Source organism: Lissotriton vulgaris, unplaced genomic scaffold, assembly GCF_964263255.1.
Source record: "Lissotriton vulgaris unplaced genomic scaffold, aLisVul1.2 SCAFFOLD_2369, whole genome shotgun sequence".
NCBI lineage: Eukaryota > Metazoa > Chordata > Amphibia > Caudata > Salamandridae > Lissotriton > Lissotriton vulgaris.
The window spans coordinates 16,362-32,722 of NW_028244415.1; positions in this window are offsets into that span (position 1 = coordinate 16,362).

Here is a 16,361-nt window from a genome sequence, read left to right on the forward strand (position 1 = left end):
TTTAGACCTAAATTAAGTCAAGAGGAGTGATTAGAGGTGTGCTGGAATTCAAAGAGATGTTTTTCAGGAGACAAATGTAGAAGACATGGCAATATTTCAGCTGACTTATACCTGGAGCAAGCAGTACGGGTATTTTGTGAGGTAGATGCAACAACGGTAAGGGTCCTCGGATCTGTTGTTGATGGAGAAATACTCTATTGAATGTAAAAACTATGGTAGGTGTTAGACCTGGCATCCTTGGTGTGGTTTTCCCCCAAATGTGTTGCCTTCAACCCTCCTGTTTGCTGACTTTGTTTTCGCTAGTTTTAGAACTCTGCACACTTTACCACTGTTAACCAGTGTTTGTGCTCTCTGCTTAAAACATAGTAAGATTGGCATATACCCAATTGAGATATTTCGTTTACCTATAAATCCTTAGTATATCGGCACTACCTGTGCCCAGGGCCTGTAAATTACATACTACTAGTGGGCCTGCAGCACTGATTGTGCCACGCACTTAAGTGGCACTTTAAACATGTCTCAGTCTGCCATTGCAGCCTGTGTGTGCCATTGTAGGCAGTGTGTCCATTTTGACCTGGCAAAATAAACCCTTTGCCAGGGCCAAACCTTCCTTTTTAATACATATAAGTCGCCTCTAGGGTAGGCGCTGGATAGCTCAGAAGGCAGGGTACAGTTTATTTAAAAAGTTGGGCATGTACTTTTAATCTTTACATGTCCTAGTAGTGAAACACCCCTAACACGGTTTTTTACTTCTGCAAGGCCTACCTCTCCCATAGGATAACATTACAGTAACCTTATTATATGGTATCAGTGTAATTTCCGAAAGGAACAGGTCCTCTAACCAGGTTTGGTGTCTCTGGACTTGTAATGAAAAATCCTACCTTATGGTAAAGTCGGGTTTTAAATTAAAATTTTGAAAATGCCACTTTTAAAAATGTGACATTATTCTGCCTTAGCCATTTAGTCCCTCTACCCTATCTCCGGGTCTCATGACTGCGTGTGGGTGACAGTTGGGCTTTATGTATTCTTCCTCAACAGACATACACAATGGGGAGCTTAGGTTTGACTGGATGGGCCATCACTGGAGGAAATGGACCTAGCACAACTTGCACATAATAGGTTGCGTCCTGTCTCCACACAAAGGGCTGCAAACTCCCTGTAGTTAGTCTGGAACTAGAGCAGGGAAGGCAGGGTATCTGTGCACTTCAAAGGCCTACCTCCAGAAGCTTCTCCCCACTTTAAAGGCACAACTGGCAATATAAATTGGACGTCAAACACCACTACTGAAGTACACTTGTGCACCTGTTGATACTCTGCCAGGAAGAGAGACTGCTGTGCTGATGACAGGACTGCTGCTCTGAAGGACTGCTGCCTGCTGTGCTGACCTGCTGCCTGCTGCCTTCTTGCCTGGGTGAGTAGGACTGGCCCTGTATCTCTTTAACCCAAACCCCAGATTGACTCCAAGAGCTAGTTGGCAGGCTTGCTGAGGGACATAACTGGCTTCCAACAACCTTTACCTCTGGAAACTGCCATTCAGGCATCTACCCAGTCAAGTGGTGCCACCCCAGTCCTGGAACCTTGGAATTGGGCTTTAGATGCTCCGCCAGACTCTGTAGATTCAACGGTACTGATGCACCTATTCTGCTGTGTGCGTGAACCAGAGCAGAACCAACACATCACTGCTGCTGTGCGGATTTGACCTGTCGCAAAGACCCGCATCCTCTTTGGAACTGCACTGCACATCCTCGGCACAGACCCTCGCATTCCGCATCAACGGTAGCCTCAATGATGACATCGCAGTCACACCGCTCCTCGGATCCGACGCATCACCCCGACTGCGCGATGCTTTCTCAATGCCAGACTATGCATCAGAACACCTGTTGACGGGATCCACAAAGCTGATGCTTGCCCTCGCATAGCAGCCTCACTTCATCTCAGAACCGATGCATCGTTTTGGCTGAGTAAGGTGTCTTCCACACTGTTCCTTGCAATGCTCCACATACCAGAATTTAAGGTACTCAGTTCAGTGGGCCTAACTGGGTCCCTGGAGCCGGCCCAGGCTCCGTTGTGTTCTGCCTGAACATGTCACTTTGTCATGGTCTGGTGCCCCAGGCATCCACAGTTGGCACTTTGTGCTTTTTGGTGCTATAGTCAGTCAAATATTTAAAACTGCATATACCCGGTTCTATTGATTGCATGCTTGTCGTTTTGGTCTAGGTTTATTCATTAAAGAAAGTTCTCTTTTTCAAGATTGGTTTGGGATCCTTTTTGTGTGATGCATTCACTTTGTTACAGTTTGGAATGTTGCACATATACTTTACACATTGCTTCTAAGTTAAGCCTGACTGCTCTGTACCAAGCTACAAGAGGGTTGAGCACACGTTAATGTAGGGTTGACCTGTGCCTCACCTTGAAAAGGATTGTGGTTGCAGCTCACACACCAGTCAAACAACAATCCAGTTTCTTACATTTGGAATGATCATTGTCAAAGAGCCCACACAAGCTATGTCGTTCCTGGATTTGCTGTTGGATTTTATCAAAAGACATTGCAGCAGTACAACATGCAATAACTCTTTAATCTGATCCTGGCAGCAGCAATAAAAGATGATGACAGAAAGATTTTATGATGTAACAGGAAGTGCAAAGTAGCAACCCCACCAGCAAACACCGTCTTTTATTTCTGCACCTGGCTTTGTTCCTTATTCTTCCTTGTCTTTCGACCCTCCCATGGCTTCCTTCCAGCCCACTTATCCTTTCTTTCTTTGTTATGACCCATGTGTTCTTTGCTCAGTCCCCCCTCTTTTATTGTCTTTTTATTTTCCTCCCTATCTGCTCTGGTCCTATTTCGCGGCCTCAGATCTGCTGGATATTCCAGCTTTTCTATTTAATCACCTCTGGCCCTGCTAGGCCAACGCCCACCCCTGCCCCCCATTACTTATGTTTCCTCCTATGTGCTTTTCTTTCTATTTCCTCAATGGGCACTCTTTTAAATCCTTTATCTGAAAACCTATGCTTTCCAGTCCCATTGGCCACAACCCTACCCAAATATCTGTCATTGCCCACCCTTCTTTGGGTTCCTGTCCGAACCATCACATTTGAATCTTTGCAAGTTGGGGCCCACACCTGAAAGCCCATGTGACAGACACCTTCAGGACTGATACTCAATACAAATGAGGGAGAAGGTGTGCATATAGGTCCAGCATACTGGCCCCAATGAATACAATGTAGCACTGAAGGAGTATGCAGCTCCTATAGGGTATGGAAATAAGAGAAGGAGGCTAGGTTGGTCAACAGCCTTACTCAGTAGTGGAGTTTGGGTGTCTCCCATTTTGGGAAGTGGGGCCCTCACACACCCATGTGGTTGTCATGATTCATCATAGGGCTGAAAAGGAGCAAGCCCTATGATGAAGCATGACATCCAAATGGGTATGTGAGGGGCCCACTTACCCAATTGGGAGACATCCACGCTCCACTACTGAGTAAAGCTGTTGACCAACCTAGCCTCCTTCTCCTATTTCCCCACCCTACAGGAGCTGCATACTCCTTCTGTGCTACACCTTCAGGACTAGTCCATGTTTTGCTTTTATATTTGTTCCCCTTTTGCTCTTCTGATAGTCCTCTTCTTCGTGAGGTGTTTCCTCTGCACAAAGGTCATGACCACCTCACATTGGTCCTCTCAAATCTGATTTCCTCCTCTACGGGATCTGTCCACAGACATTCCTTGTCTTGTTCCCACCTTTAACTCTCTTCTTTTGGACCTGGAATGCCACCCACTCAACCTAGGGCAGCCAACTGGTCTTGGGCAGTGACCGTCAGGGCCTTCTAATTCAAACCACCTGAGCATATATGTTATTTAGTCCTCTTCAGGCTTTCAGCTTGCATATTGTACCAGTTCATTATCTGGAGATAAAATGGGGATTTTCCTAGCTTCAGTGAATGAGGGATGTACAATTTGCCTCCCTCTCAACCCTTTGATAAATCAGGGGTGAGGGGTATTTTACAGATAACAGAATAGGATTTCTTTATTCATTTCATTTTCTTTATTCTGTCATCTGTTGGCTCCCCCTGTGTCCCGTCCACCCCGCCGCCTTACTGTGCTTACTTGTAGGAGCTGCTCCTGTCCTTGGCGAATAGATTGTTCTCTTATATATACGACTTTATCATATGCATAATACTGTTTGATTGTGTTGTTATTTACTTATGTATAACTTCTGGGAATCTTGCTCTATCTCATGTCCCTCATTTTGTAGGTTCTTCATAGCATCAACGGATTTCTGAAAGACTCTCAGAGCTCCTGCTTACTTGCTGATTTCTTGATAGGTTCTCTCCATGGCACTGATTTGGTATCTAAACAAAGTCCATTTCTTCTCCCTGAGTTTCACCATTTTTCTCCACTATATGCCAGTAGGAGAGGGTGTTTGCTGTTGGGGTTGATGCTTTATACTGCCAGTTACATCGTCATAACAGCGGTCGACAGTAGATAGTTATAGTTAGGACATATTATCCATAGGAAATCCGCAACATTCTATTTGGAATAACTTTGGCGTCGATTGATGAATCTTCTTGAAATTTTCCAAACTTTTGGCAGCTCAGTTCCGCTTCTTCCCTGAAAGTTTGGGGTTAATGGTGAAGCAGGGGCCGAGAAAAAAAGGGGGTCCCAAAACGTGTTTTTCCCCATGCAATTTCCCATAGGACCTTTAGCCACAGCTAAAGTTCGAACGGCTGAACAGAATTACGCCAAATTTGGCAGAGAGGTAGTCCTCAGTTCCGACATGTGTCTTTGGCATATCTGGTGTCAATCTGTTCAGTAGTTTCTTTAAAAATTATGGTTAAAGTCATTTATATATCTATGGGTGCGGAGGATCCGCAGATTGTGCGAGGATTGGCCTCGTAGGATAAGTGCACCGTCCCGATCACGCGCTCAATTCTAATTGGCTGTGAAGCAGTTGTAAACATTCTAAATCAGGAAGTGTTGGCAGCCATTTTGTGCCTCGGTAGAAGTGAGGCTGAGGAAGTCATTGAAATATGTGTGGAACGTGTAAAAAAGGGGTAGGGATGACACACCCTGACTCCCTAGGCCTGCTCAGAGGGTCCCACAAGGACCTCCAGGGCCCAAACAAATATTATTTTTTTTTAAAAAGACACAACCGTCCCTAGGCCCGCCTCCTCCTTGCACCACTCTGCAAATGCCCCCCCTGATGCGTTTGCAGAGGGGGAATGAACTCCCCCTGAATACTGGGGGTCCCTGGGGGCCAACTAGCCCACCTGGAACCTCCAGTATGCGCCAGGGGGCTGTGTTGCAGAGAGGTGTTATGCGGCCATGCCCCTTTTTGCACCTCTCTGCAACGCAGCCCCCGGGCACGTTAGCAGAGAGGGAACTAAGTCCCCTTGCATACTGGGGGTCCCTGGGGGCCAACTAGCCCACCAGGAATCTCCATTATGCGCCAGGGGGCTGCATTGCAGAGAGGTGTAATGAGGCCACCCTCCTTTTTATACCTCTCTGCAACGCAGCCCCCTGGCGCGTTTGTAGAGGGGAAACCGCTTCCCCTTGCATACTGGGGGTCCATGGGGGCCAACTAGCCCACCTGGAACCTACAGTATGCGCCAGGAGGCTGCGTTGCTTTGCCCCGGGGGGTGGTGGTATAGCGAAGGAGTGTAAAGCGAAGGAGTATTGAAAAATGCTTTAGGGAGAGTCAATAGGCTATCCAGGTGTGATTTACTAAAAGAACAGGACAGAGATAAAGATGAGAAAGGAACCTTTAGACTAATCACCACATTCTCGGATAATGCAGGAGATCTGAAAAGAATACTACTCAAGAATTGGAATATATTGCTGACTGATCAGACCCTAAGGGAAGAATTACCTTACAATCCACTTGTCACTTTCAGAAAAGCTAAGGCACTAAAAGACCATCTAGTGCATAGCCATCATACCACAAAACAGAACAACAGGAAAATGCCCCAGTTAAATGGCTTTTATCCTTGTGGTAGATGTAAGGCATGTAAAATCAGTAAGCGTACTTTAACATACAAGATACCAGGTCTCAGTACACCCAAAAAGATAAACAAATTCCTCACCTGTTCAACGCCATATGCAATATACTGCCTGATATGCCCCTGTGGGTTGAGATATATCGGCAGTACTATTAACCCAGTAAAACTGCGTATTTTAGAGCATATGCGGGCTATTAATAACATTGATGAGGCATACCCTGTCGCGAGATATTTTAACAAAGTTCATGGACACAACAGGGACCTGTTGTCCTATTTCTGTCTCGACAGTGTACCTGTACATCCTAGAGGTGGGGATCTGCTATCCAAATTGAGACGGCTAGAATCTCGTTATATAATAGACCTCCAAACGAAGAGTCCGACAGGTCTTAACAGCAACGAAGAATTGGCAGTACATTTGGGATGAGTGAATAGAATACAGGAATGAAATGATATGTATACAGTACAAGATTTAACATGAAATTCTCGTTTTCAGTAGATGTGTAAGAATTAATTTGAACATAGACTTGTTGTTGGGACCCTGTACGTTGTTAACAAAATGTGAGAATGAACATCTGGGAAAGGGGTAAACAGCCCATACAGGGCGTGATAACATAGACAAATGCATGGATCACAGTTTACAATTGCCCATTCAGGGCTTGATTGTATGGACGTATAAGTCCTATAATGTTGCAATTGCAGACGTTGGATAGTGATTTGTAGATCGCCGGATACATAGCAAGCAGTGTACTATCACGTATTTACGAGTATATGTACAATTTGCACATTACAAAATGGCGATGGGTATGAAAAGGAATAGTCCTCTTTCCATGGTGTTGACTCTAATACACGATTTGCGCTGAATGGTTATAAAAAACTGCGAGATCGCCATGGGCTTTGTTCACAACTGACAAAGGCTGATTGCCGAAACGCGTCTTGTGTGCGAAGGGTTTCAATAAAAAAACTGGATTGAACCCCACTTTTGAGTGCTGTTTCTTTACCGGATGAGCGAGATCTGGTGAAACTTGGGAGCAGTGATTGTCGAGCGGCTACACCCCCGCTGAACGAGCACCCGCTACTAGAGTGCAGCAGGCTGGTGTTTCTGGGAGCAAGGATATATATATATATGTACACTAACTGTTTTGCCCTATGAGGAAGAGGCTGCTGCCTCGAAACGCGTCAGGGCGTCATTTGAACATTTCTCTGTAAGGAAGCTGCCTGTGTGTAAATAAAGGGTCGGAGAATCAACCTTTGTGGAGTGGCGTCCTTTAAGCACAGGACACCTTTTGGAAAATATGAACACGCGGCAGTCCGGCCGTGGAAGGATGCACCGCCCGATTAATGAACAGAGGGTCTTCATGCCTGAATTATGCTGGTATGGTGGCACAAAGGTCACTTTAATTAACAGACAGCTATCTCAACGGAGCCCCATTGGAGGGGAAAAAAAAAAAAAAAAGACTGCAAAAACGAATATGAAGGTTAGTGCTCGGCATCAACAGCACTACAACGCCCAGCATGCTGTGAGAATACCCTGTGGGAGCGGCATGCAGAAAAGGGAATAAAGGGTTGTAACGTGCAGCTGTACACTAACTGTTTTGCCCTATGAGGAAGAGGCTGCTGCCTCGAAACGCGTCAGGGCGTCATTTGAACATTTCTCTGTAAGGAAGCTGCCTGTGTGTAAATAAAGGGTCGGAGAATCAACCTTTGTGGAGTGGCGTCCTTTAAGCACAGGACACCTTTTGGAAAATATGAACACGCGGCAGTCCGGCCGTGGAAGGATGCACCGCCCGATTAATGAACAGCGGGTCTTCATGCCTGAATTATGCTGGTATGGTGGCACAAAGGTCACTTTAATTAACAGACAGCTATCTCAACGGAGCCCCATTGGAGGGGGAAAAAAAAAAAAAAAAAAGACTGCAAAAACGAATATGAAGGTTAGTGCTCGGCATCAACAGCACTACAACGCCCAGCATGCTGTGAGAATACCCTGTGGGAGCGGCATGCAGAAAAGGGAATAAAGGGTTGTAACGTGCAGCTGTACACTAACTGTTTTGCCCTATGAGGAAGAGGCTGCTGCCTCGAAACGCGTCAGGGCGTCATTTGAACATTTCTCTGTAAGGAAGCTGCCTGTGTGTAAATAAAGGGTCGGAGAATCAACCTTTGTGGAGTGGCGTCCTTTAAGCACAGGACACCTTTTGGAAAATATGAACACGCGGCAGTCCGGCCGTGGAAGGATGCACCGCCCGATTAATGAACAGCGGGTCTTCATGCCTGAATTATGCTGATATGGTGGCACAAAGGTCACTTTAATTAACAGACAGCTATCTCAACGGAGCCCCATTGGAGGGGAAAAAAAAAAAAAAAAAAGACTGCAAAAACGAATATGAAGGTTAGTGCTCGGCATCAACAGCACTACAACGCCCAGCATGCTGTGAGAATACCCTGTGGGAGCGGCATGCAGAAAAGGGAATAAAGGGTTGTAACGTGCAGCTGTACACTAACTGTTTTGCCCTATGAGGAAGAGGCTGCTGCCTCGAAACGCGTCAGGGCGTCATTTGAACATTTCTCTGTAAGGAAGCTGCCTGTGTGTAAATAAAGGGTCGGAGAATCAACCTTTGTGGAGTGGCGTCCTTTAAGCACAGGACACCTTTTGGAAAATATGAACACGCGGCAGTCCGGCCGTGGAAGGATGCACCGCCCGATTAATGAACAGCGGGTCTTCATGCCTGAATTATGCTGATATGGTGGCACAAAGGTCACTTTAATTAACAGACAGCTATCTCAACGGAGCCCCATTGGAGGGGAAAAAAAAAAAAAAAAAAGACTGCAAAAACGAATATGAAGGTTAGTGCTCGGCATCAACAGCACTACAACGCCCAGCATGCTGTGAGAATACCCTGTGGGAGCGGCATGCAGAAAAGGGAATAAAGGGTTGTAACGTGCAGCTGTACACTAACTGTTTTGCCCTATGAGGAAGAGGCTGCTGCCTCGAAACGCGTCAGGGCGTCATTTGAACATTTCTCTGTAAGGAAGCTGCCTGTGTGTAAATAAAGGGTCGGAGAATCAACCTTTGTGGAGTGGCGTCCTTTAAGCACAGGACACCTTTTGGAAAATATGAACACGCGGCAGTCCGGCCGTGGAAGGATGAACCGCCCGATTAATGAACAGCGGGTCTTCATGCCTGAATTATGCTGGTATGGTGGCACAAAGGTCACTTTAATTAACAGACAGCTATCTCAACGGAGCCCCATTGGAGGGGAAAAAAAAAAAAAAAAAAAGACTGCAAAAACGAATATGAAGGTTAGTGCTCGGCATCAACAGCACTACAACGCCCAGCATGCTGTGAGAATACCCTGTGGGAGCGGCATGCAGAAAAGGGAATAAAGGGTTGTAACGTGCAGCTGTACACTAACTGTTTTGCCCTATGAGGAAGAGGCTGCTGCCTCGAAACGCGTCAGGGCGTCATTTGAACATTTCTCTGTAAGGAAGCTGCCTGTGTGTAAATAAAGGGTCGGAGAATCAACCTTTGTGGAGTGGCGTCCTTTAAGCACAGGACACCGTTTGGAAAATATGAACACGCGGCAGTCCGGCCGTGGAAGGATGCACCGCCCGATTAATGAACAGCGGGTCTTCATGCCTGAATTATGCTGGTATGGTGGCACAAAGGTCACTTTAATTAACAGACAGCTATCTCAACGGAGCCCCATTGGAGGGGTAAAAAAAGACTGCAAAAACGAATATGAAGGTTAGTGCTCGGCATCAACAGCACTACAACGCCCAGCATGCTGTGAGAATACCCTGTGGGAGCGGCATGCAGAAAAGGGAATAAAGGGTTGTAACGTGCAGCTGTACACTAACTGTTTTGCCCTATGAGGAAGAGGCTGCTGCCTCGAAACGCGTCAGGGCGTCATTTGAACATTTCTCTGTAAGGAAGCTGCCTGTGTGTAAATAAAGGGTCGGAGAATCAACCTTTGTGGAGTGGCGTCCTTTAAGCACAGGACACCTTTTGGAAAATATGAACACGCGGCAGTTCGGCCATGGAAGGATGCACCGCCCGATTAATGAACAGCGGGTCTTCATGCCTGAATTATGCTGGTATGGTGGCACAAAGGTCACTTTAATTAACAGACAGCTATCTCAACCGAGCCCCATTGGAGGGGTAAAAAAAGACTGCAAAAACGAATATGAAGGTTAGTGCTCGGCATCAACAGCACTACAACGCCCAGCATGCTGTGAGAATACCCTGTGGGAGCGGCATGCAGAAAAGGGAATAAAGGGTTGTAACGTGCAGCTGTACACTAACTGTTTTGCCCTATGAGGAAGAGGCTGCTGCCTCGAAACGCGTCAGGGCGTCATTTGAACATTTCTCTGTAAGGAAGCTGCCTGTGTGTAAATAAAGGGTCGGAGAATCAACCTTTGTGGAGTGGCGTCCTTTAAGCACAGGACACCTTTTGGAAAATATATATATATATATATATGTACATGTATATACATATATATATATATATATATATATATAAATATATATATATATATTCATACATACCTCATTGACTTTCATGAGATCTTAGGTTTTTTTTCAATGAAGCTATGAAGATCAAATTTTCACCAAGCCTGCTCAAGAAAACGTGAGAATTAGGGGCGTGGCCAAGATGGTGACCGGAGCAGACGTGAATCCCCGAGCTGCAACCCAGGCCCGCTAAAATATCTTACATAATTCTAATGGCATCCTCACCCATCTACACATCTACAATAGATGCCATGGAGGGGTATAAAATAAACTTCACAGCCTAGGCTGCAGCCCACATAGCAGAGACCAGGAACCTGTCATCTAGAGCTGATGCTATGCCTGCCCTGTAAGCAGCGGAGACCTCATCACGGAATGCCCTAGGCTGGGAGACTGAAGTGTCCTAAATTACTGGCTTGCACAGAGGCGTGTAAGTGGAGGGTGCAAGCAAAATGGGTGGACGTAGTGGAACCAGGCCTTGGTGGTTTGTGGGCCCTTTGTTGGATCAACTGCCTGTGCCTGGCAGTTAGGATGGCTAGACTAAGTGCGGCCTTCGTCTTTACAGAATGAGCCCTGTGACTGGGTTCCCTGCGGGGCTGCGTGCAGCCTGACGGTGAGTAGGTTGCTGCAAGATGTGCCCCGGCACCCTCTACCTGGCAAGGGGGTCACCCACAGTGAGTTGACAGACAACTGCGACCTATAAGTCGCTTGCAATCCACTGAGTACATGTGGATATTTATTCTTGATTGTCACCTTATTGAGTGCTCTATAGTCCACACAAGCATGAAGACTGCCCTCCTTCTTAGGAATAAAAAAGATTGCCAAAGACACGGGCGAAGAAGAAGAACGTATAAAACCAGATGCCAACCTCTCATCCAAATACTCCCTCAGATGCAATTTCTCTGGTTCTGATAATGCATAGATATGACTACAGGGCAATGTATCACCCAGCAACAAATCTATTCGACAGTCAAACGACCGGTGAGGTGGAAGGATATTGTCCCGGGCTTTATCAAAAACCTGTACATTGATTCAAAGAAGCTATGCCTCAGGTCTAATCAAAACAATCTATTTTGAAAGAGCAATATAAATTATCTCCTCCTAAATGAAACAAATCATATTCACGGAACAAATTCTACCTCATTTATACACCTCCATACCCAATCCAGAACATAACACAAATTTCTAACTGGTATTTTATTTTTGCGTCAATTAGAAACATTTACCACAAAGATTTGTTAATTTACAAACCAATATTTAGATACAATAACAAACCAAACATATATATACACATCACTTTTTACACATTTATATATACACATACATTAACTTTTTTATACATCTTTTTCAAGTATGTTAGCCCAAAATGTATTGAAAAGAGGATGCTATATACATGTACAGCTAAGCATTCCTGTAAAGCAAGATCTAACCAGAAATCAAAAGAGCAAGGAAGGTCTATATTGTTTCAACCTATCTTCTTGTTGTACTCTTTTTAAATATTTATTTTCACAACGTACGTTTTTAAAAAAAATGTTTAACTGGTGTCTTCTCGTGGGTGTCGACGCGTTTCAGCCCATTGACTACGGGCCTCATCAGGACATGGGCTAATGATAATCCGTCTAGTACAAGCGGACCGGATCGGAGTAAGAATAACCGGAGCAACTAAAGTGCCTTTCCTTTTATCGCGGGTATTTAAGCTGCAAAGTAAAGCTCGTTCGCTGTGATGTTCAGTCGTACGCCATATTAGATCTGTGGCCACAGATCTAATATGGCGTACGACTGAACATCACATACAGATTATCATTAGCCCATGTCCTGATGAGGCCTGTAGTCAATGGGCTGAAACGCGTTGACACCCACGAGAAGACACCAGTTTAAAAAAATAAAATAAAAAATAAAAAAACGTACGTTTTAGGCTCCCTAAACCTGGCAGAGACCCCACAGAAATGAAATCGTACAGGCCTTTATCCCTACTGAACCTAGACTCTAAAATACTAGGGAAAGTGCTTGCGAGCAGACTCCTGCCATTAATGGGGTATTTCATTTGGGCTAACACTACTTTAATCCCAATAGGAGTATATTGTTGAGTATACCATGCCTCCTAAGTCTCATGGGAGACAGCACATGTATTAATTCAGACTGCCTGGCAGTGTTTCTTGACAAAGAGAAGGTATTCTATACTCTGGAATGGGCTTATCTTCTAATGATACTCGAGATAATGGGCATTGGTCACAACTTTCTGGGGTGGATTCGTACTCTATACAATCAACCATCTGCCAGAGTTTAGAAAGGCAGGGCCATGTCATACCACCTCGTAATGGGTCAGGGCACCCCATGGGCTGCCTGCTTTCCCCACTGATATTTGCTCAAGCTATGGAGCCACTTGCATCCTTGCCTTGCTCAAATTCACCCATGTGAAGAAGACTACATGTAACAGGAAACAGGCCCATCATCTCGCTATTTGCAGACGATGCTCTGGTTTATTTATGCAATGGCTGTGAATCTTCCCAATGCTTCAAGGAAATGCTATATACCTTCTGGAGTTTCTCTGGCCTAAAAATTAATTGAGCCAAGTCCTGTTTTTTCCCTCTGGGATTTACCTCACTTGACTGGAGGTCAGCATCTCCCCCAACCAGACTTTTCTGGAAATGTGACACTTTCAAATATCTAGGCATGCAAATATACTATAAAACACAGAGCCTCCTAGGGGGTAACCTGGGCAAAGCCCTCAGATTGCTATACAGTTCAATGCCGTTCAGGACCTCATTCCCACTTTCACTAGTGGGCAGAGTAGTGGTAGCCAAAATGTTAATTTTGCTTAAACTGCTATTTTTACTACATCCTTGCTGGTGATCCTCCTAGTTCTTTTTTCTGGATGCTGCATATCCTCCTCTCTGACCTCATATGGGGACTTGGCATGAAAAGGTGCTACACCCATTGGCTGTGGGGGGGGTTTGGGGGGGGGTGTAGGCACCCCCAATTATGAGTTGTACTATGCAGCGGTGCCATACAATGGGCAGTAAAAAAGATAGGAGCAAGATCAAACGCTGAAAAATGGAACATGGTGTGAGTGTGGGTGACATGCCTACCCTGACCTGCCTCCTCCATCCAGCTGGTGAAAGGGCAATTAAGACCAACTTGATGAGGATAGCCAAGTCCAGCTGGTGCAGGTTTATATAACCTGCCAGGCCCATGCCCCTACAGCCCTCAACTGGACTTGTGGGCATTGCCCGAGACCCAGGAAATAATAAGGCAACACGGAGATCTATCATGGAGGGATGCAGGAGTCACATTGGTGGCTGACCTGTTTGCTGGCGGTGAACGTAACACATTTCATGACGGTAATTGATTTACCTTGATGGCGCCCGTTCATAGTGGAGCAAGAGATTGGAGTTACATCGAGTGAAGTTGGTCATTGATAGATAGTGTGATTGTGGAGCAGGATTCTCGCAAGGGGTCCCCCCCTTTCCTTTCGCCGCCAGCCTATTTCGTGTATTTTGGAAATATACGAAGCAAGTTGCTCGCTAAGATTCTCCCATTGTTGTAAGTTTTCACGTAGGGCGCCATTAGATTAGCTCCAGAAGTTCTTTATCACCTTGTCCTGAGGAGGCCAGATTTGTTGGAAGGCCGAAACGCGACCGCGTCGACACTTTCACTACAGAGGAGTCCTTACGTTAAAAAGTTTTGGAACTTATAACCATTTGACAAATTTTTTCTGGTTCTGTGGAATTACGTTTGGAACCATTTGTGTCTGACTACCTCTATGTGTACCTTCTAGATTGTATAGGAGGACACTAAAACAGTATTTTTGTTGGGTGAAGACGAAAATATTTGTGATTTGTTTTTTGTACAAATTGATGCTGTTTTGTGTTTATATTGTTGTATATATTTGTGTACATATGTTTGTATAATGGTGTATAGTGTATAAAATTGATAAAGAAAGACAAAAAAACTTATGGAAAATAACTGTTTGTGATTACAGAATATAAAATATTTCCCTTTGTATAGTGATGGTTATTTAAATGAATAGTATTAGAATAGTGGACTAAGGCCACCGAGATAGGAGAATCTGCAGTCACCTATTTGTTTAATATTTCATTATTTATTCCTCCTTTTTCCAATTTCCCTTTTTAATTACGTAACACATTTTAAGAAATGGTTTAGGTATATGGAATACCACCGGGTCAGTTTCCAACATACAATGCACTCACACATATCATTGATATGAAATGGGGTGCTAGATAGACTGAGCGGCCCTCCTTGCTCCTAAAATGCCTCCTCACGTGTGGCGACAGTGCTGTACAACCCGTTTCTGTCACAATCACACAACCCGAACCCCAGCAATAAAGACAAATGGGAAGCTGATCAGGCCAAAGTGTTCTCACCTAAGCAAAGGGGGTAGATCGTGAAATATATCAATCATGTATCTCGGAACTCACGATTCCGATCCACAATATGCAATTTAATTAGGTACATCAAAGCTACCTTAACCCACATCGCATACATTGTATGTTCGGTGGTGCGCCCAAAGTCTGCCCTCGCTGCCAGCAGACAGACCCAGGGTGTTATCACATGATATGGCACTGCGAGATGTTAGAGCCCACATGGGCGTCGGTAATGACAATCACATCCGAAATAGTGGATCACAGATGTTATGCACAACAGAACTTTATCTTCTAGGGTTCATGCCACAACTGAATAACTGATAAACTACTGAGCAGCTCTGTGGCTCTGGTGCTAATACTCTTTAAAAGGCATGTAGCTATCTATGGCTTGGAAAACACCCACAGCCCTGGGCATGATATTGTGGATTAAAGACCAGTTAAAGTGGACAAAAGTGGAAACTGATACGCTAACATTACTCAGACAGAAGGAAGGCCACAGGCCTATAGGGTTCACATGGGATGTTGGATATTGGAATCAAAGAATGATACCAGACTGCTATAAACACATGCCTGTCACTTGTCATTGTTGATATTCTGCAATATTTAGATATATTGTTGGAAAATTGTGCTGTGGCCTGTGGGGTGGGGTAACAGGGGTGGCTCACTGTTGTTTTGTATACAGTAAGCTTTGGTAAATTACACTGTATGATTGCATAGTAGGTAAACTATTACTTATGACAATAAATACCAATTAAACAAATGTAAAAATCACAAGGGTTAAAGAGTGAAGGAGCAGGGTGTCTGTAACTTGAATGTTGAGGCACTGCCCGTTCTTTTTCATTCAGACCTGAACATCCTTCATTCAGCATGACATTGGTTTCAGATCCTGGATCACTGTTGTAGTTTCACATAGTGCTGGTGTAGACATGAAGAAATGCCTCAATTTGCTTTTTCTCACTTTCTGTACCACTTATTCATGTGTACATTTGGAAGGGCAGCTACATGTGGAGAAGACATTGCAAATGCATGTGAATGCTGGCTGCTGGCTGCCATGTTCACCTCAATTGCACTGCTCTTGCCTGACCACTCTGATGATAATGCCCTGAGATGCCACTAGTGACATCTTAGACTTCCGGAAAGCAGCAGCAATGATAGCATCTCTGCATGTGCAAGTGATGCCTCTGCATTAAAAACCAGATTTGCAAATCACCTGTAAGGTTACTGACGATTACAGAATGTTTCCATTTTTTTATTTTTTTTTATTTGAACCAGTACAAACAAGAGTCAAAACATAGAATACACAGTTACAAAAGTTCAAAACATAATAACACAATGCTGTACAAGAATACAAAAAAAAAGATTGTTACAGGGTAACACAGAGAATTAACATTGCTTAAATGATACATTAATGATAATACACAACACTGTCGGTTTCAGCCATTTGGTGACTCAGCTAAGGTTGCGAATGCTAGGAATCG